General features: G+C 37.4%; 1 pseudogene; it reads right to left on the minus strand.

The window, feature by feature from the left end:
- Nucleotides 1–11010, minus strand: part of LOC139006166 (U2 small nuclear ribonucleoprotein auxiliary factor 35 kDa subunit-related protein 2-like) — a 33619-nt pseudogene extending 22609 nt beyond the window's left edge.
- Between the last annotated feature and the right edge of the window lie 11808 nt (nt 11011–22818).

The following is a 22818-nucleotide window of genomic DNA, read 5'->3' on the forward strand; positions in this document are numbered from 1 at the left end:
GTGTGTGTGTGTGGTCAAAGAAATATATAGGATTTCAATGTTTCTTTGTTTCACAGTTTTTAAAAATTTTATTGATTGCTTTTTAGAGAGAAAGAGGAAGAGAGAGAGAGAGAGAGAGAGAGAGAGAGAGATATCAACTTGCTATTCCACTTATTTATGTATTTATTGCTTGATTCTTATATGTGCACTGGATGGGGATTGAACCTGCAAACCTTGCCGTATCTGGACAACGCTCTAACCAACTGAACTATCTGGCCAGGGCCTGTTTCAATATTTTATAGCATTTTCAAATTTGGTTTTATTTCAATTTATTGAAAGAATACAAAAGCCCATATCAGTGAGCTTTCACTATAAACATGCTGTAAAAGAAAGCTACCCTAAAACTCAGTGGCTTCAAACAACAATCATTCATTTTCATGAATTTGCAAGTTGCCTGGTATTAGCTGGTATAGAGTGAGCTTAGCTAGGATAGGAGGGATTTTTAAATAAGGATTAGTTTGAAAAGAGCTCAGTTCATTAGGATATTTTTTTGTGGTATGATATATATTTTTTTCTATAATGTAAACCGCAACACTGTCCAGATTCTATTCCTGGTTCTGTTCCATACTAAGTTATCTTGGACAATTTACTTAATCTTTCAATGCCTTTTTTTCTTCATCTGTTAAATGGGGATAACAATGATATTTATTTTACTGTTGTTGTTTTTTTTTAATGAGGATTGAATGAGATAATTTACCTAGCACATATGGAGTATTTACTAAATGTTAGCTTTTCTTGCTATTAAGAGAAAAAGTATCTCTGATTATGATTAAAGGGTTAATGAATGGGGCAGAGAAGAAGGGAAAAAGCATGGAGTTGAAGAAAGATGGAAGGTTTAAATTTATCTCTAGTTCTCCAATCAAATACATCACAAAAGCTGGTAGAACCGATGTTTTTCTTTGTTTATGAAATACTTACAAAGTGCCATTTACTCTGTGCCAGACACTTTCCAAGAACTTAACAAATATGAACTCATGTAATTCTCATATCAAGCCTAGGAGACAGATATTATTATCTCCATTTTATAGATGAGGAAATCTAGACACAGAGAGGTTATATAACTTCCCCAAGGTCACACAGCTTGTAAGTGGGACAACTGGGATTCAAGTGGGAGTCTGGCTGCAGAATCTGTGGTCTTAAGACTGTGGCGTTTTTCTATTATAGGGAGCAGCACAAAGGAGGTCAGGCCGAGGTGGTACATGGCCATGAATACAGATATTTAATTTTGTGCTATGTTTTGAGGATTTGACTATTTTTTCCTTATAAACCTGAAGGCTTGAAGCAGTTCTGTTTTCCATGTGTGTCTTGTCTTAATGTTTTCTTCTCTACCCAGCTTATTCCAGGATGGGAAAAAGATTCCATGAGAATCAATCAACTGCTGGCTGTTGGAGAATCATTTCACCAGGGCTTGAAGTGTTCTTGAACTTTTTGACATCTCATTCTCCTTCAATGGGGGTGGTGGTGTGTCAGTATCACTACATCAGGTTGTGTTTGCTCTTCAGCAATAGGATTTTTATTGCTAACTTAAAGAATATGAGATGGGTGAAAACAAAATAGGTTTTACATCCAACTCTATCCTTACAAAGGAAAACACACCATGCTAATAAATCTTCCATACTAAAATATTCCCACACAGGAAGGTATATGATGCTTCAAGTCTAATGGAATTGAATTTTAATTTTGTGCCTTTTTTTGGGGGCATAGTTCTGGCACAAAAAGTACAGTATGCAGTTCTGAAAGGCTGTCCCATGGATCAGTATTACAGTTCATTGTCCATTTTAGCTCTGAGATTATGATTTATAATAAATGTAGTCGAAGCTTTCAAATGCTCAGCCACATAAAACTGCAATTGTCATGAGCAAGCTGGTCAACATGTGCAGTGACGCTCAGTATTTGGAATTACGTGTTTTTATTTGGTTTTGTTTGTATGGCAGCTGAAGCAGCTCTCTCTTTGATCCAACAAAGATAGGGTGGTTTTTTATTAAAAATTTAACACGTATCTCACAGCAATATTTACTTTAATGTGGTAAATCAAGAGATTTTTCCTTTCCTGAATGAGATATGTTGGTAAGATAAACTGAATGCTATAAGATAAATATTAACTTTCTAATGAAAACTACAGAACACCACTCTGGCTCACTGTTTGTATTTCTCGAAGGAGATGGAAACTGTCCTTGCTTCTCGCTCTACCTTGTGTTTAGATTTTAATCCTTAATTACCTGTCCTAGCTCCCTTTATGGTAACATCTCATCCTGTGTATTCTTCAATTTCTAATTTTAAAAATATTGAATATGTTTGCTCATGCAAAAGACTAGCTGAGTTGAGAGTTACAGAAGTACAAACTGGCACTTTTACGTGCAGGCATCCAAGGAGGAAATGCAAACTTCATTAGGCTAAATTCATTAGCGAAAATGAGATTTTGAAAGTTTTGAAGTTAAAAAAAGTCTTGTAAGAACTCTGGCGAACACAACCTAAAATCCAATTAGAAAATGTTTGAGTGGAGTTCAAAGGTCACCAGTGATAGTTTTGATAAAGTTACTGCTCTAGAAAGAAGTTGAGATATACTACTTTTCGCCACAGTGATTGTCCATGTCTGGGTACCTTCACACAGTGGCACCAGTCATGAATCCTGTAAGTGACCTATTAATAACCGCAATATGAATGAAATGTGCTGCCTAGAAAATGAGGCTGCCTGGCTCTCGTAAAATATCATTTTCTTTTCATAATTTACAGGATGTGTTGTCCAAGGAGATGAAGTATTTCCTGTGGGTCAGTTTGGCTCTGCATAGGCCTAATACTCTGTGGAATGTTTTTAATGGTTGACTGATAAAACATTGTTTCCTGCAACTCAGCCCTTTCTTTGATTATAAACATCAAGGCTGCAAACACAATTTCTTACTTGGTTTCTCTCTCAGGTAGTTACAAATATTATCAGACCTAAATAAAGCAACCAAGCAACTATTTCTTTATTGTGTGCTTTTAAATCTGTGAAACATTCAGAATTAAAGATGTGGTTCTTGCTTTCAAGAGGCTGATAGTTGTGAAAGCAATAGATGAATTCTCTGTGAAAATTATATTAATCAACCAATGTCATCATTTTCTCATACTGAGCGTATGTAGGGAATCTCATACTTAGAGAGAAATAAATGTATAATCTTCCCTGGAGGCTCATACATGTTGAGTTACTAGCAGGAAACTTGGGGTGCAAAGGATAGAGGTGAAATGCTCTGAGCGTTTAAAGCTCATCCAATGTGTACATTAGAGGATAAAAAGTTCCTGTCTTTTAAAAAATAACGTGTATTTTTCAAAGCATATGGGTGCTTAAATTATATCCATTCTTTGAGATTGGCAAGGTGTTTTATGAACCATGAGTCATGTAATTGTTTGTAAATAATCTGTGTAAAAGAATGTTGCAAAAATTTTACTTGTCACCCTACATGTGCTTGGCCTTGGTATCCTTGGACAAGTCCCATGTTCTCTCTGTCCAGGCTGTTCGTCCAGGATAAATATCAGCATCTTTTTATGCATTTCCATCCGACACCGAGAAAAGCTATGACAAAAATGGTTGGGGGCCTTAGTCAGAATAAGATTCAGAAAGACATGCTCATATTGTACCTGTGCTGGATTTTCAGTGGGGACAGCAAGTGAGGAGATGTGGACTTCCAGAGAAGGCTACAGGATGGTGGTGGGAATATTGGCAGGGAGCTGGGAACACTCACAGGTGGTGTGCAGGCGCCTCACACTGCTTATCATCCTTCACTGTGGTCTTTGTTTATGTTTATGTTTCTGCCTTCCCCACCATACCCCGAGCTCTTCTGGGGGAAAACCTGTTTGTCATTTTATAGGTCCAAAAATGGTCCAATAGCAGCAATTTCCAACGAGCTGGAGACATTGAATTTTCCCCACATCTTTGCTTCCTTCCCTCCAGTAGCATGACCTTGGGCAAGTCTCTTAATCTGGGTGAGCCTTACTTTCTGCACTTGTAAAGTGGGTCAAAACATACACTTCCTCAGAGGACTGCTGGGGATATTAAATTATTAATAACTAATACATGTGTATTTGTGCCTGGCCTGTAATAGACACACTCTAAGTGGTGTCTATGATGTTTCTGATTTATTGTTTCCATTTCTGAGTCTAGCATCGTCCGTGTTTATACTAGGCACTCACTAACGATTATTGAATAAAAACCAGCCAAGTTGAAGACTATGGTTATGGTAAATGCCCAACAAATACTTGCTGCATGAGCGAGAGGTTCTTGTCTCAGATCAAATGGCCCAGAGAACCACCTGTGAATCCCTCATCTCAGAGTTAGCTCTGAGAAATCCAGCCTGCGGGAGCTCCACTTCAAACACGGATTCCCAGGAAAAGCAAATCAGAAGTGAATTTGAAGGAGAGGCAAAATACTTTGTTTCTTATTAGGCCCGCTGTTTGATTTTCATTAGGCATCCTGCCTGATTCTTATTAGGACTGCCCTGATTTCCTCTAGGTCCTGGTCAGTTAGGGTCAGTGCTCATGTGCTATATAATGATGTCATTATTTGCCTTTATTGCATACATGATATAGGTAATGATTCAGGGTTTATTCCCGAAAATAATCGTAAGCACCTAATGCTGATTGGTTTAATGATACAAAAACTAATTTGGAAAGAATGGAAGGTTTCCTGGGGCACAGCTGATGATGTGCATGTGAAAAGGCTTCATTTCCCACATTTAAAGACTGGAAACAACATGCAATTATGTGCTCTTCGATGAGGTGTTTTCTTTGAAATGGTAGAACTTGGAAACTTTCCATATGAGAAAGGTGGAAAAACTCAAGTAACGGTGCCAAGATCAGTTTTCCTTTTTTATTTCCTTTATTATTGTTATATTTATTCTTGGCTATAAACATATACCTTTTCTTTTTTTTCCCCCTCATTCTTTTAATATGAAAACCTAATGGGGAGACTGATGAGATTGGCCAAGTCTGTGAAATGAAAATGAACTTTGTAATTTTGTTTATCAGCTTGGGGTCAATGACATAGAAGCTCTGTAAGTTATAAATGTAAATATGAACATGAATTCCATGTGCTGAATTCATTCATGCAGAAGGCGGGCCCATTCCCACTCCCTGCCGTCACCCGCCTCCCAGCAGTTAACAATTAGCTAGTGAAATAAGCCACCTTGGGGTTCTTTGTGCCTGTTTCCTTGGCACCCTGTGGTGCTTATCCAAGCTGTTTAAGGGAGATTTGTGCTTGAATCTCTGATCCTTGGGATACATTAAGAAAGGTGAGAAACTGGCCTTTCTTCCTTTTAATGCTTTTCCTTAGGATGGGATGGATGAGGAGAGCCCATGAAATGACCCCAGCCACTCACCATAAACATCATTTCAAGTACCAACTTCACTGACTTGATTTTTTAAACTGGCCTTAATTAGGTGAGTAAATTACCCACTATTTCTATTATTTTGATTTTCTGAATTATCTCACAATGCCTGATTTCTACCCACTCATTTATGCACTGTTTACAGTAACATACTCTCGTCTGCTTTACTGGATGTTGTTTTAGTCTCATCATTTTTTTGTTTTTGATTTTTTTTTCTTCTCATGGATATTTTACTCATCACGGTTATTTTTATACGTGGAAGGAGAGATTGTAAGTATGACCATTAAACATAAGAATGTGAATGGTTTCTTCTGTTCACTTATTTTTCTCCTCTTCTGAGGTGCTATCTACATATGCTCCCTTCTGCCCTTTGCCCGATGCCAAAATGGCTTGTTCCCTAAACTTTATCAATTTCCTCTTCATTGGTTTTTAAGCTCGGCATTTTATCTCTACTTGTGGGTGTAAAAAGTAGTTTTGCCCAATTTCTGTATTTGTTCTTAAGTGCTATGGGGCAGAAAGCCAAAGAACAAAGTGAGCCTAAGGGAGAGAAAGGTGAACAAGAGGGGAGCTGAGCTCAAGCCCTGACCTTGTTGATTTGCTAGAGGTCTTGGGGCCAGCCATGAGCGCTCATAGTCCTCATATGTAAAATGAGGGGCTCAAACTGATGTATCAGGGTCATTTCCATTGCACATTATATCATTTCCTCACCTAAGAAATGGCCACACTAATATGCTTGCCTTATAGAATATAAACTGAGGGTTAAGTTAGATTATATCTATATCTATATCTATATCTATCTATATCTATATCTATATCTCTACCTATATATGTCTATATATTTATATCCATATTCATATCTATATGTCTATTATCTATCTATCTATCTATCTATCATGTTTTACATGGTGTCTGTCATGGAGTAAATGGAGTAAGAGCTCACAAACTCAATAATAGTAAAACCCTGCAATAGAACTAATTGGATATATTCCTGTGTCCAGCCCCTGTTCTCAACTAAAATTATTTTTTTCTGTGGGGGAGAGTGAAAGGGCAAAATGGAGCTGAGTGGGGATGGGCGTGGTGGAAGAGTTCTCAGGAAGGGTTCTGGGAGGGTTGGTTCCTGGATCCCCAGTATTCTTTTAGCCCAACCACCTTGAATCAGATCAACAAAACCAGTTTCAAACTAAGCAGCAGAGCCCTTGAATCACTCACAGTCACCCTGTCCTGGGAGTTCCCAACAGCCAGAGCACATGGAATGGAATCAGGGTGTAAGGCAGAATGCACAGCTTCTCCCAGACAGCAGCCAAAGGCAGTTCCAATGAGGTTGGGTCTGAATTGTGCAGCCAAACCCTGGAACAACGTGCTAGCTGTGTAGGCACATCCCAGTCACTTGGTTCACTTTGCAATAACACAACCCTGCATTTTATAAATTTAAAGTTTTCCATATCTAGTTTATTTCCGGATGAAATATATCTACTAACAGAGAAAGTTGTTACAAATTCTCCATATCCAAGGCCCTAAGTAGATATGCTCTTTCTTTTTGTTGCGAAGGCTTAGTTTCTTAGATTTAGATTCACTCAAGACTATTTTGGTTCCAAGTAATAGAGGTCTAAGTCAAACTGACTTATACCTAAAAAAGGATTTATTAGTTAAAATATTTGAAAAGTCAGGCTTAGCTACATTCAGGAACTCAAAAAGCTTAGTAGGGCTTGGTCTTTCCCCCTTGTTCTCCACTGTACCCCTTGTCCAAATTTCTCCCTTCTCTGATTAAGGTTGATTAAGGTCCTAGACCAGCTCTTTTTTTACACCTAGGTAAATCCAATCATTTACTCTACCAGCTTCAAATCTGGCATATATAGAACTTTCCTTTCATAATTGTGTCTCACTGTACTGACAAAGGTCACATACATTTTTTCACCCAATTAGTTTGTCCAATGAGATGGAATATATTGATTGTTCAGTCCAGTTGCTATCCCACTCCTGTAGGGACAGATTGGTATTCCCAAAGGAAAGAGGATTTTTTAAAACCACAGCCCTCTGCAGAAAGGGGAATGAATGGTAGGCAGGGAAAAACAACAGATGCCTATCTCTTTACTAGAATTTGGAGCTTAAAAAAAAAGGTAAAAATGGCCTGGCCAGTGTGTCTCAGTGGTTAAGCATCTACCTATGAAATAAGAGGACACGGTTTGATTCCTGGTCATGGCACATGCCCAGGTTGTGGGCTTGACCTCAGGAGGGGATGTGCAGGAAGTAGCTGATCAATGATTCTCATCATTGATGTTTCTGTCTTTCTCCCTCTCCTTTCCTTTCTGACATCAATAAAAATATATATTTTTTAAAAAGATTGCTTTTAATTGTGCAGTTGAATATTCAGAATACATCCTAATTTCTGGTTGAATATCCTGCAGATGCCAGCATTTAAAGTGATAATTATCAACATGGAAACATACTTATGGTATAATAATAGGTAGAAAAATGTAGAATACAAATTTTATGTTCATAGTGGTCACAGTTATAGAAAGTCCAGAAGGTACATTCAAAATATGAAAATAATTATTTTAGTTCAAATTAGAATGTTTATGGATACTTTTCCCTTTAATAATATCTTTGTCTTGCCAAAACCGGTTTGGCTCAGTGGATAGAGCGTCGGCCTGCGGACTGAGGGGTCCCAGGTTCGATTCCGGTCAAGGGCATATACCTGGGTTGCAGGCACATCCCCAGTGGGAGATGTGCAGGAGGCAGCTGATCGATGTTTCTCTCTCATCGATGTTTCTAACTCTCTATCTCTCTCCCTTCCTCTCTGTAAAAAATCAATAAAATATATTTAAAAAAATTATTAATAATATCTTTGTCTACATGGTTTTCAAGAAAAGAGAAAGGTCAGTGAATGAATGAAAGTTAATTGCATTAGAAAGGAATGTGTGTGTATGGTTTGTCTTGACATCATGACAATTGCCTTGTATCAGTAGTAGCTTGGAGAGAGAATCCTGTGTCTTTCATAGCATGGTGCCTGGGTCAAATGTTTCACTTTCTCTTTTACTGATGACCGGCCCTGTATTTCACTGATTTTTTATACGTTACCAAGATATTACACTTTTATTCAATCTTTCTAGATACTAATTCTTCACATTTTCTAACCCTGAGATCCCTCACTTTGATTTCTATTTTCTCCCATAGCAGAAAATTAAATTATCCAATCTCTTCTCTACCCTTGCTTCATGGTTGCACTACTCAGTTATGGACAGTTGGGGATAGGCAACTCAGGACCAAAATGGCACCCCAGCAATGCCACCAGGTTCTGGGCTCTCTGCATTTTCCCATCCTGCTATCCAAATTTAAGAGCTATACTTGAAAGCCTGCTTATTATTTTTTTGATAATTAGCTATTTATTTTTATTTAGGGTTCTTGATATTATCCATTTTAAAGGGGGAAAAAGTATGATTCAACTGACTTTATGAGTAAGTTATTTCAATATTTAAAAATTACATTTCTAGGATATTTTTCTTTATTTTCAAGTTGATTTTGTGACATTACCCATACCCTTTCCTTTCTGTTTTCTCTTTGCTAGAGGGGAAGAAGAGTGTACTATTGTTATTTATGGAAGAGCTTGTAACATTTGTGGTTCAATCAAATATTAGTAAGGTCTAATCACAGCCACAAGTGATGACTCCATAAATGGTAAATGGTATTTGTTATAGTGAATAGTGATGAGGGTTAAATAAAATTTAGGAAAATAAGAAGTGTACTTTTCAGTTCCAACACACAAATCCTCTATATAGTTGAATCAAAGTTAAGTAGGACATTTCACCCTGGCTTTAGGCCAGACTAAGGCAACATTCATTGGTAAGTAGCTCTTAGCAAATTAGAGGGGGTAGGGGATCCTTATAAAAGAGAGAAGACACATGCAGTCTTGGATGCAAACCTTGAATGGTAGATGAGAGCCTCTAATAAGATTCTCCTCATCCTCCTTAAAGCTATAGAGTTCTCTACAATTTTCTCACTCCAACAATATCAGGGTCAAAGTTATTTTAGGGATTATTCATGTGCATTTATGTTGAAGGAATGAGGGAGGTGCACAGATTCATTAGATCAAATTAACATTGAAGTAGTAAAGGAAATACAGTTAGTAACGCAATGGTTCAGAGAGAAAAATTATGCTTAAATAATGAGCATTTGCAGACAGAAAGACTGCGACCTCTTTGTTGTTAACATCTCACTCCCAAGATGGAAGTGAGCTGTCCAGCATGAGATGAAGAAGGGAAGTGTGCCAGACAAGGAAGTGAGGGCAGGACTTGGGTAAGAGGACCAGGTCCTGGACATAGATACAACCTGAGCGTCTGCTGGCTAGTGCTTCACTAGTTCCCCAGGAATGAAGGGTTGGTCACTAACATCAAACCCACATTGCAGTGGTGCTTGAGTTAGCTTGTAATTATATAGACACTTAAAATTAACTGTTAGGTAAACTCATTGTGGGTTTTTGTTCTAAATGACTTTATAGGTGTTCTCTTCAAGTTCTGTTTTGCAACAAGTGTACTCTATAGATAAACTCAACCCACATTTGCAATTAATATCCAGGTATACGCTCAATCTATGCCCTTCTGTCTCTTCAAAGTACTTTTCAATTTATTAATGGATGTTAGTGATCAGAGGCTAAAGTCAGGAGTTAAGACAGTGATTGAGTGAAACTGTATAAACAATTATTAATAACTAGTTTACAGTCTTAGTTGCAGGGGTGTATTGGGGCATATACTTAGGCACCCAGAAGGAAAAGGGATGGATGGTGGACATGGGTGAGAAACCAAGATGTAGAAAAGATGTGGAAAAGGAAAGAAGAGGGACCCAGAAAAAAGTATCCTCTGACCCTCTTCTAAATATTTGACTTGTTTAGTAAAGAGCTTTTTCACTAATTCCTTGTTTCACCTATACACAACCCCAAAACATAGACTGAATGAAAGTCAATATTTTCATATGATGGATGAAGTAACTAGGCATCAAGAAAACTTAGTGATTTGCCTAAGGTTGAGCTTAGATTATAACTTGCATCTTCTGTCTCCCACTATGTTTCTGTTTTCACTCAGGCATTTTATTCATGTGCATTACTTGACATTGAACTACTCTTTTTCTTACTTTCTGCTATTAATGTCTATTAAAAGAAAATTGGAATCTGGGCAGTGGAGCAGTATAGGATTAGAAATCAAACAATATATATCTAATTAATTCAATGAATACTTGATTAATATTTGGCAGTTGCATTTTCATTACAATATAATTAATTAGAATTTCTAGATAAACAACTTCACGCAGTTGCTGTGAGAATTAAATGTGATAATGTATGTGAAAGTGCCTACTGCATTGACTGGCATTTAGAAGGGACTCAATTAGTTGAATATGAATCTTATCAAGATTAATTTTTCAGGAGGATTTCTTTGAGGTAAAGTTTGCTCTGTGGTAGAGGACTAAAAATGGAGAAGTACTATATAATGCCATCATTAGTTAATAACTAATTTCTGAAAAGTGAACCTCAGGATTTCAGTTTGGAATTTCTACCTACATACCTCACCATCATCTGAAAACCATCATCTCCAAAATGTAACTTCTGTTCCTCCAAATACATTTTTTCTCTTACTCTTTTCTGCTAATGGTGTAAACGAGGCTTAAAGTTATGATTTTGTCTGCATTAGAAACCTTACTTTTTGTTTTGTTTTGTTTTGTTTTGTTTTTGTTGTTGTTAATCCTCACCATACGATATTTTTTTCCATTGATTTTTAGGGAGAGTGGAGAAGAGAGGAAAAGACAGAGAAAAATATCAATGTGAGAAAAACAAAAACACATCAATTGATTGCCTTCTGCACGAGCCCTGAACAGGCCCTGGTGGGGAAGGAGCGTGCAGCTAAGGTACATATCCGTGACTGGAATCGAGCCACAGACTCTTTGGTCCAGAGGCTGATGATCTATCCATTGAGCCAAACTGGCTAGGGCTAGAAACTCTTCTTTGAATAGTCTTCTTCAAATCCTGCTTTTAGTATGTTAAACCTATGATTAAGAAATTTCAAGGCTTGCCCTGGCCAGTGTGACTCATTTGGTTGGAGCACTGTACCATACACCAAAGGTCACAGGTGTGATTCCCTGTCGGGCACATACCCAGGTTGTGGGTTTGATCCCTGGTTGGAGTGTGTATGGGAGGCAACCAATCAATGTTTCTCTCTCACATCAGTATGTAATACTTTAAACAATAAAGAATTAAAAAAAAGAAAGAAATTTCCAGGCTTCCCAATACCTCATGCATCAAGTCTAACATACTCTCGATTTCCAAATTCCTTTTTAATGTAGACTCTCCCAATTTTTCTAAGCATGTTTTCAAGTCTAAATTCATCTAGAAGCTTGAAAATCCAGGCCTACATTTAATTTTTTCTTTTTGTTTTATGTCCAGTGTTTATTTAACACCCTTCTATATTGTTTAAGAATTGCTTCTTGTTTCCCTCCAGCTTTATTAATTGACAAATAAATATCATATGAAGTTAAGGTATATAACTTGATGTTTTGATATATGTATGCATTGCGTAATTATCACCACAACCAAACTAATTAACATTTTCATCACCTCACTGAATTATCATATTTTTTTGTGATGAGAACACTTAAGATCTATTTCTTTTAATAAATTTCAAGTATATAATACAGTATTGTTAAGTATAGTTACAGTAATCTTCAGCATTTACTCATTTTGCATAACTAAAAGTGTGTACCTTTGACCAACATCTCCCCATTTTCTCCTCTCTCCAGCCCCTGGCAACTACCATTCTACGTTCTTACCTGAGATCATACAGTATTTGTCTTTTTGTGTCTGGCTTATTTTAGCCTAATGTCTTCCAATATCATCTATTATTGGTGAAAGTGTGAGATCCCCTTTCCTACTGGGTGCTGAGGGTGGAGTCCCTACAATACCACAAGAAAAAGAATTTTATCAGGGGAGGATGAGTTATTTTTTTATTTTTGTGGAATTACATCCGTGGGTTTCCAAAGTCCCATTTCACTTAATCCAGTCCTGGAAGATGTGCAGCTGTGATTCAGTAGAGCTAGAAGCAAAGCCCAAATCCAGAGCTTCCGTTCCATGGTGGAATTGGGTCTGGTACAGCATTAGGCTAGTTGCAGTCCATTAGTCTGGGCCACGTGGGAGAATGCAGGAGAGCCAAAGGAGCATGCCCCTGCAACAAGTGTCCCAAGAGTGCTAGTTGCCAAAAGAGACCTCCTGACAGTGGTTCTCAACCTTCCAGCCCTTTAAATACAGTTCCTCATGTTGTGACTCAACCATAAAATTATTTTCGTTGCTACTTCATAACTGTAATGTTGCTACTGTTATGAATCATAATGTAAATATCTGATATGCAGGATGGTCTTAGGTGACCCCTTCGACCGCCAAAGGGGTCTCGATCCACAGGTTGAGAACCGCTGCTAGGAAATTAAATATCTTAAGTTTTCCCATGCTTGCAGTGGCCATGCCTATTCTGGCCTATGACCTCTTCCCAGGTGTGACTGACAGGAAAGTACCTTCCCTATTTTATCCAGACTTTACTGGGCATGCGTCTGAAGCATAGTAACCTCCATCTTGTATAAAAACTGCTGTTTGAAATTCTCTGCTATTGTTAGATAGTCCCCTGTTCTGTAAACTCTGTCATTTTTAGACAGTCTCTCATTCTATAAAGTAACAGTTTTAGTTTGAATAATAGAAAAAGATAAAAACTTAACTGTCTGACCTTGCAAGCTAGCCATCTAACGTAATGGACTAATGCTGATAATAATTCCCATATTCTTATGCCAAATGTTTGTTCTTTTTTAAAAAATATATTTTATTGATTTTTTACAGAGAGGAAGGGAGAGGGATAGAGAGTTAGACACATCGATCAGCTGCCTCCTACACACCTCCCACTGGGAATGTGCCCGCAACCAAGACAGGAATCAAACCTGGGACCTTTCAGGCCACAGGCTGACGCTCTATCCACTGAACCAAACCGGTTAGAGCTGTTTGTTCTTTATGTATCCAAGATTACAAACTGTCTGTAACAATAACTCACACAGAGCTCTTTGTAAAATCTGCAGACAAAGAAGCTCAAAAGGTATAAATACGGAAAACTTCCTGTGTGACTTCACTCAGATTTGGAAGAAACACCTCCCTCTGGGCCACGTGCAATAAATGACTCCTAATTAATTGGCTCATTAAGGCGTCTTGTATCTCACTCACTGATTTACGATACAACACGTCTAAACTGTAGCTTCCTGGGAAAGCTGCACAAATGAATGCCTATAATATTTGGCCATCCCTGTGCTCCTTTCTAGTTATTCATAACTGGGTTAAATTACAATGGTATCACATCCATGTTGTCACAAATGGCAGGATTTCCATTCTTTTTAAGGCTAAATAATATTCCATTGTGTGTGTGTGTGTGTGTGTAAATCCCATCTTTATCTACTCATCTGTCGATGGATATTTAGGTTGTTTCATGTCTTGGTTATTGTTAATAATGCTGCAATAAACATGAGACTGCAGACACTTCTTTGAGATACTGATTTCACTTCCGTTGGACATACACCTAGAAGTGGGATTGCTAGACCATAAGGTAGTTCTATTTATCATTTATTAGAAACCTCTATTCTGGTTTTCATAATGGCTGCACAAATTTACATTGTTAACCTAAAAATCAAAGGACAAAGTGAGAGGCAAGAAGTGTTTTATTAGAGATAAAAAAATAGCTACTAGTATTTTGGAAGCATTGATTCAGACAGGTAGTTTGGAACTACCAGATTAGAACTACTATACAGTTCTAATTAGGAGGTAAAGACTAGGGGAAGGGGGTAAATTGCATGACTAGAAGGAAGGCATTTCTATAGGTGCAAATAAGCTAGCATAGTAATGCTAATTTTAAAGAATGTCTTTAATTTTCAGTCCTGTGCTGGGGCTGACCAGCAGAACGTGAGTGATGGATGAATGGATTACTCTGCCTCCTAAACACCTCCCACTGGGAATGTGCCCGCAACCAAGATCGGAATCGAACCTGGGACCTTTCAGTCCACAGGCTGACGCTCTATCCACTGTGCCAAACCAATATTTATTGTAATTTAAATATTCCAACATTTGCTGTGAAAGAGAGGGGCAAGGGACTGCCTGGCTAAAGGAACCAGGCACCCTTGATCACCTGCCTCGTTAGGCTTTTATTGTAACAGCAGTTTGAGATAAAGTTTATCTTTAAGATACAATCAGTAGGGTAAGTAATCCTGGGAGGACACATGTGTTTGTAGTGTTCTTTAAGCAAGGGCTCCCATTAAGCATAAGGATTCCAGTAAACACCGGAGGGGGCGGGCGGAGTCTGCACGCACACAGACTTGTTTGGAAAGGTCAAGAAATAACGAGGGGCGCCGCCTTGGGCACTCCCCTAAGTCGGAATTCTGATGAACAGCGGGCCGCCTTCAGCACACTTCCCTTTTCTCAGAATGTCTTCCTTATAAACTTTTCAAGCAAGTCTCCTGTGCGCCCCAACAGTCCTGTATTCATAACAAACAGTTGTTTAGAATACAGTGCTGCTTTAGGCCCAGTCCAAAGGTTATTTTCCCTAGTTTTAACATTCCAAATATTTGAGGAGTAAGACATGCTAGGCAGTTTCTCAGCTCAGACTCCATTTTAAGTGGCTTTGTTTATATTATTTTTTACAATATTCCCACCAACAGTTTATAAAGGTTCCTTTTTCTTCACATTTTCATCAGCACCTGTCTTTTGTCTTTTTGATAATTGTCATACGAATTGCTTTGTTTGCTTTTCCATCTTAGCTGTAAGCATCTTTAAGATAGAATCCTTATACTATACTTTACTTTTGAGCTTCTAACATGGACTAAAGGCCAATCCTAAAAATATAGTAGTAGCTCAAGAGATATTTACTGAATTGAATTGAACTAAACTTTACTGATGGTTTTTATTTTGGAATGTCTGTAGTAAACTTGCACAGAGCTGTTACCAGGTGGTAGCAAACATGGAAAAACAGCCTAAAGCCTCACTTGTTCAATTAAAATAAAGTGCTTTTTACATAATTTGCATATGATTTTAAATTATGATTTGATACTGCTCCCTTAAATGTTTTTTAAACATCTCCAGTTTGTTTTTTTTTAACTGAGGTACATTCTGATTAACAACAATGTATTAGCAATTGTGTGCTTTTTATGGCTGGGGAAGACATACAATCTTTTGAGAGTTAGAGATACCCCAACGGAATAATTTAAAATAAATATATTTTGGGTTTAAAGTGGGGAAAAAAGCCAATCTTTGTTGATATTTTAAAAGGAAAATCTGCTCCAGATAGTCAAATTTTTTTCATTAGCTATGTAGAAACCTAACCCTGGTGTGATTTTTGGTGAAATTTCTGTCATTGGTCCTTTTCATGAATATTTATTTAAATCCCAGTGGAAATCATTGCTCATCTGAAAGGGAGTTAACAATCCTTAATAGCCTCTTCTGATTTGATTGATGTTTTTGTCACTTTCCTTGAAGTAAATAGGTCCATTAGCATACCAAATATGCTATCTGTCCTTTTACCTCTACAGGCACTTAACTGACCACTCACTTAAGATTTAAATATCCCACCTAGGGTTTTGTTGTCAGTTCAGGGTCAACATTTTCAGGGAGAAAAAAAAAAGCTTTAACTATTTAGCTGGTAAGTAGTTTCAAAATGGGGGGAAAATTGTTTTCTTCATAATGAAATCTACTCCATTTAGACCATTTTTAAAATTCTGCCTTCAAAGTGTGCACCATCCTGAAATAGCTGTGGTTATTGAAATCAGTGTGCATTGAGCCAAATGTAAAGAAAATATTTGGGATTGTTATTGGGGAATTTAGGTATCTCTTTCCCCACTGAGTGTGGGGTGGGGCTGGAGGGTGGAGTCCTTACGATATCTTGAGAAAAAAAATTTTCTGAGACTTGCTCAGAGGATGAGTGATTTTTATTTGCATTGAATTACATCCGCGGGTTTCCAAAGTCCCATTACTCTTAATCCAGCTATAGAAGAAGTGTAGCTAGGGATTCAGTAGAGTTAAAATCAGAGTCAGTGTCCAGAGTTTCCATTTCATGTTGCAGTTGGCTCCAGTTCAGTATCAGGCTAGCTACAGTCCATTGTGTGCGGGTCCACATGACCATGGGCCATGTGAGTGAATGCAGGGAGCCAAGAGAGTACACTCTCTGCAACAAGAGTCCCAAGGGCAGCCAATAGCAACCAAGAGCAACCGAGAGAGGCTGAGAGTGCAAGTTTCTCTGTTTAGGGGATTAAATATCCCACATTTCATGCCCTTGCAGTTGTCATGTCTATTCTGGCCAAGAACCTGTTCCCAGGAGTGACTGTCAGTAAGCACCTTTGCTAGTCCCCCCAACTTTCCTGGGCATGCATCTATCTTCCTTTGCCCAGTCCCCTGGGATGTGTAAAGTTGTAGCTTTCTGGCAAAGCTGCCCAAATAACATGCCTATAATATTTGATATTCCTTCTATTTGCTACTTTCCTGTTTAATAACAACTACATTAATTACAATGGTATCAGGATGATTTGGTGGTAGTTAAAATATTCAAGGAAGAGCCCTAACTGGTTTGGCTCAGTGGATAGAGCGTTGGCCTGCAGACTGAAGGGTCCCAGGTTCGATTCTGGTCAAGGGTATGTACCTTGGTTGCAGGCACATCCCCAGTAGTGAGTGTGCAGGAGGCGGCTGATTGGTGTTTCTCTCTCATCGATGTTTCTAACTCTCTATCCCTTTCCCTTCCTCTTTGTAAAAAATCAATAAAATATATTAAAAAATATTCAAGGAAGAGTTTTGAATGAAAGAGATGAAAATAATTTTTGAAACTAAAGAATGCCATATGGAAATCAATAAGTATGAGTAAAAGACATATTCATTCCTAATCTTCTAGGGTATAAATCAGGGGTGGGGAACCTTTTTTCTGCCAAGGGCAATTTGGATATTTATTACATCATTTGTGGGCCATACAAAATTATCAACTTAAAAATTAGCCTGCTATATTTGGTCAAACATTTAATTAACTCATCCTTAATGTCTTGGCAGAGCCAGACCAAATGATTTCATGGGCCTTATATGGTCTCAGGGCCAGACATTCCCTACCCCTGGAAATTAATCCTAGAGAGACATGTATGGAGTTGTAGTTATCTTTTTTTAAAAAAAATATATTTTATTGATTTTTCACAGAGAGGAAGGGAGAGAGATAGAGAATTAGAAACATTGATGAGAGAGAAACATCGATCAGCTGCCTCCTGCACATCTCCCACTGGGGATGTGCCCACAACCCAGGTACATGCCCTTGACCAGAATCGAACCTGGGACCTTTCAGTCTGCAGGCTGACCCTCTATCCACTGAGCCAAACCGGTTTCGGCTGTAGTTATCTTTTCAGGCCACCAGAGTTCATGGTTAATTAAAAGGTGTGAGTGGCCTGGAAAAATCACCTTTAAAACAGCCCCAATTTCTCCAAGGCACTTGGGTACCATCAGATATGCTTAGGGCCAATAAGAAATCAGAAGACCCCAACCCTGAAAGGACACACCTGGAAAGCTGCTGACTGTTCTATTGAGCTCTTTCTCTGGGAGCTCCCCTAAAATATCCACCCTTTAAATCCTTAGGATGGAGGACCCAGAGTGCTCTCCCTCCTGGGAGCAGCCCAGACCTTTCCCTTCCCCTGCCTCCTCCCCTTCCCCTCAGGCACGTTACCATTGCCTTCCTCACTCCCAAGCTCCAAGGGTCCTTCTTTTGTCCCTGTAACTTCTTTCCTAAACCCACTTCTACTACTCATTTCTTTCACCTCTGTGATTTTTTAACTAAGTGTTCATTTATAGTATGAGTCTTGGATCAGAATTATTTTCTAGCCAGAACTCAAGAACTGAGGTTGCTGAATCACGGTTTGGTCTGACCCCACCAGTCTAACACCTGGTACTCTTCCTGCTGCCATCAACAAATGAGTGTGAGGGGAGATCAGGGGAGAGCAGATGGGTCCAATACAGGTAGGATAGACAGGTGTTTTTTTAAAAAAATGTTTTTACTGATTTCAGAGAGAGGAAGGGAGAGGGAAAGAGAGACAGAAACACCAATGATGAGAGAGAATCATTGATCAGCTGCTGCCTGCACACCCCGCACTGGGGATCGAGCCTGCAACCTGGGCACGTGCCCTGACCAGGAATCTAACCATGACCTCCTTGTTCGAAGTCGATGCTCAACCACTGAGTCACATTGGCCTGGAGCAGAATAGATAGGTTTTGATGGTTTTTCAGTGTGGAGAAACAAGGCTAAATTTATTTATTTGAACAATTTTTTTAAAACAACGATCCATAATGACACAAAATTCTTAAAATGTCTCAAGGCAATTGATTTGAGCACTCTTTAATTATAAAGAAGTAGAATGGTCTGTAGAACAAATAACTCTGTGCTTCAAGTTGGAAGTCTTTGGTATCCATTTTGATGCTTTAATGTAGACACTCTCTGAGTTTGTTTCCATTTTTAGAGAAAAAAAGGGGGGCAAGGCTCTGAGTATGATTCAGTGAGATAATGTGGTATGTGAAAAAACTTTATAAATGACAAAATAATACCAGTCAAATAACGACTATTGTCACTCTGGCTGGTGTGGCTCAGTTGGTTGAGTGTCGTTCAGTGCACTGAAAGTTTGTCAGTTAGATTCCTGGCCAGGGCACATGTCCAGATTGTAGGTTCGGTTCCTGGTCTGGGTAAATACTGGAAGCAACAGATAGATGGTTCTGACATCAATGTGTGTGCCCTGACCAGGAATAGAACCTGCAATCTTTTGGTATATGGTAGGATACTCCAACTAACTGAGCCACCTGGCTAGCCTTGAATGTAAATTTTTAAATAAAATTTTACAATTCCCTTTTATATTTGAAACTAATTCAATACTTTCTTCTAATTAAATTTCCTTAGTCCATGTATTAATTTAGATGGACTATAATAGAAAAGGAGAAATGCAGAAACTAAATTTGAGAATATATGCATTCCTATTTATTTATTTGTTTGTTTGTTTATTTAGTCCTCACCTGAGGGTATTTTTCCATTGATTTTTAGAAAGAGTGGAAGGGAGGGGGAGAGACAGAGAGAGAGAAACATTGATGTGAGACACATTGATTGGTTGCCTTCTGGCCGGGGATTGAGCCTGCAACTCAGGTATGAGCCTGCAACTGAGGCACGTTTTCTTGATGGGATCGAACCAGAGACCCTTCAGTCTATGGAATGACACTCTATCCACTGATCCAAACAGGCTATGGCAACATATGCATTTCTAATAGGTGATTCATTTTCTGGGAAATAAAATATACCAATTTAATCAATGTTTACAAAGACCAAGAAAGAAACATATAATGCTAAAATAAACATTGAAGGTAAAAAAACAAAAACAAAAATAGATTCAACTAACTTACTTTACTAATGCTGATGTGGATTACTTTAGACTTATGATAGTAGACAAGTGATGTATGAAAATGAACATCTTTCTTTATAAAATTTGGGAGACTTATGATTACCTTTCAAGTACAAAGTGTATTTCTGCCTGGCCAAATGTCTATGGGGCAATGGTATACAGAAATCATACACACATGGGCAGTATGACAAATAAATAAAGAAGAGATATGCAGATATAATTGAAGCCTAGAATACTGTGTTAGATTTTAGATGCCTTGGAAGCAGTAATTTGAAGAAAAATTGGAGCTAAGCCAGAGAAAACAATTGTAATGATTAAGAGAAGGAAGGGATTAATTTATAAGAAAAGATTTAAGTAGACAAATATATATAGCTAGGCAAGTAATGACTACAGGGTATATTATAAGATTCTACAAATATTTGAAAGTTAAAAAGGTGGGAGTAGAATTATTTAAAATTATATAAAAGAGTAAGTTACCAGGAGTAATTAAGGTAGAAGAACTCTTTGACATTGAAAATCATCAGTTTATAGAAAACTCTTCTAATAGGAAGTTAAAAGTATTATTCTCTCTGAAGATTTGAAACTACGCAGGAAATGATTCTTTATGGTGAATAGTTGTTTTCAGGCAAGTGGAAAAACTGATCAAGTCATCTGACTCTCCATCCTTTTCCATGAACAAAAAAGTCAAAGATATTAAATCTAAGATTCATTAATATAGTGTCTAACAATTACTCAAGAGCTCATGTTAATTGCTTGTGACCCAATAATAGTTTAAGATTGTACTAATGTAATTAAACTCTGTATTATATACTGACTTCAGCAGTTTATTATCACTTATTGGCAGGGGGGAGGAGGTGTCTTAAAGTTTTATATTTTTATTCCACACAGTAACTAAGTATTGTTAGACACTCAGTATGACCTGAACATATACTTTATTAAGTAGAAGGTTTTACTTTGCAAGCAGAGTGTTCATATTTTCATGATTTCATAAAATATTTGTAGTGCTTACTTGTCTCACGTTTGATTTGGAAGATTTGTGGACATGTATAAAAAGACTTTCCACTACTCCATGCTCCACCAATTGGTTTGCCATAAAAAGGACCATTTCAGCCATCTCATCTTTTCAGTTCCTATTTCTGCTTAGTTTAGAACCTTTTTATTTCCCATGAGACTAATACAAAGGCTAACACTCCTTACTAATAACTCCACACTTTTCTGTATTCTGCTCCTCTACCTTGCTGCCGGAGTCTGACCAAAATCTGATGCTGCCCTTAGTTGGCTCAGTGGATCACAATTACCTACAGGATAAAGATTAAACCTATTCATTCAAATCCTTCAGGATCTATCCTCACCTTATTTTTCAAGCCCATCTCCAGCTAATTCCTGTGCATTAGATCCCAGAGACTACACAGTCTTTCTTACACTCCCCTCCGTTCATCCTGTTCTCTTTGCCTAAATCCTACTCTCAATCTCCATGGTTCCACTCAGATGCCATTTTCTCTATGAGGCTTCCCTTGAAGCATTGTATGAGATTAATTATTTGTTTTATTTGCATTTTTGTATCATTTATGTCATCTATATAGCTTAAATTAGTTTTTTGCCTCCTTTTCCTACAACAATCCATTTATTTGAGGACAAAATCTGGATCTTACTCACCACCCACTCTCTTAAACATATGGCCTTGTAAATAGTAGGTCCTCAATAAATTTTTATGGAATGAATGAAATGATAGAACGTTCATCATCTTCATGTGGAAGAAATCTCAGAAATGAACAATATAGCAAACCAGATGTGTTTTTTTCAACTATATTGGATTTTTCTGAATTCTCTAATAGGGCAAGGTATAACATACAACTTTACTTTTTTTTAGGTTTTGTTAGGTACTTTCCAAATTTGACTTAATTTAAGCAGCACGAAGATGTGATGTTACAACACATTTCATCCTCTACTCTTCAGCACTTTTCTTTTCAGCTGTTATTGCCACCAGGCATATTACATATTTTAATTATTTAATTAATTATGAATTATTTTCTATCTTCTCATTATGGAGCGTGAGCACCATGAAAGCAGTGCTTTGTTTTTTTTTCTATTGTTTTATTCCCATTACTCTCAATAATGCTTGACACATAGCAAGTGTTCAACAAATATTTGTTGAATAAATAAGAGAACTTATATTGTGTCATTAAAAGAAGTAAATTTTTGTTAGTGTCATTTTTGAGATAATTAAATTTGGCATTTTAAAAATGTAATAATAATTTAAATCCTTCAGAAAACTGAATTATACAAAATTTTTATTTTTATTTAGGAAGTGGTTGACCATTGTCCATGAATGCTAATAGTAGTTATTAATAATGGTAATCTTGTAGCACAGAAAATATTTAATATTTATCTTTAAAGCCTTCTATTTATTATAGAAAATGGTATAAACATAAAATACAACTTAAGTCTCCAAATAGTTCTTTGATTTGGGAGATAATTATGAATCTAATTGGAGTAATTTTTGGCACATTGCTGTCTATTATTTGTTTTTCATCTTTGTCCTTTTCATAGATTGTTATTGAAAAAGCTATTCCAGTCCCTTTTGAACTGGAATATCCTGCCAACTCATGGTAGAATTTCTAAGAGGCCTTACACATTTTAGGAGCAGATCATGTGTAACTTAAGGAGGAAAAGTAAAATGCATACCTGCCCTAAATTGTGTAAGCCAATGATGGAGCCTTTGATCTTAGATTGGCTTGCTGAATATAGTGCAACTTGTACTATATATGGTGTTTACCACCCACTAGTATACATAAGGATTTTATTAAAGGACTCTAACAGTGAATATATTCTATTAGCTCTTTCTTTAAAAAAAATTAAGTCAACACTTTTTTTCTGTCTTCTCTCTCTCTTTTTAAGACCTACATGTCAAAGTATATGATTGTCAATTAATTTTGCATTGCATTTGTAATGAAATGCAATAAAA

The sequence above is a fragment of the Myotis yumanensis genome, unplaced genomic scaffold (assembly GCF_028538775.1).
Source record: "Myotis yumanensis isolate MYYU_CA2020_CCGP unplaced genomic scaffold, mMyoYum1.0.hap1 SCAF_3, whole genome shotgun sequence".
NCBI classification, from domain to species: domain Eukaryota; kingdom Metazoa; phylum Chordata; class Mammalia; order Chiroptera; family Vespertilionidae; genus Myotis; species Myotis yumanensis.